A 501-nucleotide genomic window follows, 5' to 3' on the forward strand; every position below is an offset into this window, starting at 1 on the left:
TTCAAACCCACCAGCCACTCCTCAGAAGGAAGGTTGGGCAATCCTACTTCTGTAGTGATAGTGCCTCGGAAACCCAAGGAGGGGTCGCTATGAGTTGGGTTTGACTCGACGGCACATAACAACAACAACAACAAAGCATTGTTGAGCAATGCAAAATTACGTTGAAGGTTTTATGTGGACATGGAATAAAGGTTTACATCGTACTCAACTGAAGAGAATTTCATTTAAAAAATCTACTTTAAACATTTATCATTCTCCCCAAAGTTCCTCATCCAGCTGAATTTCTCTAGTCATTCCTCAAAGTCTTTCATTTTTAGGGTCTCTTAAACATTCTCATTCCAGCCAGCTTCCTCCCAGACATCTTTACATGCTGCTCCTCTGCAAAGAACAAATAAAGGCTTCCCCTTGGATATAAAACCCACTGCCATCTAGTAGATTCTGACTCATAGCAACTCCAGGTTTTGTTCTGTTATACACAGGGTCACTATGAGTCAGAACTGA

At 41.3% G+C, this 501-nt stretch overlaps 1 protein-coding gene across 1 annotated transcript in view; it reads left to right on the plus strand.

Annotated features, from left to right (window-relative positions):
* FBXL13 (F-box and leucine rich repeat protein 13) overlaps window positions 1–501 on the plus strand; it is a 304,871-nt gene that overhangs the window by 41,949 nt on the left and 262,421 nt on the right. The gene's annotated exons all lie outside the window — the stretch shown is intronic.

This window comes from Orycteropus afer, unplaced genomic scaffold, assembly GCF_000298275.1.
Source record: "Orycteropus afer afer isolate SDZICR_OR568_19922 unplaced genomic scaffold, OryAfe1.0 scaffold00007, whole genome shotgun sequence".
NCBI classification, from domain to species: Eukaryota; Metazoa; Chordata; class Mammalia; order Tubulidentata; family Orycteropodidae; genus Orycteropus; species Orycteropus afer.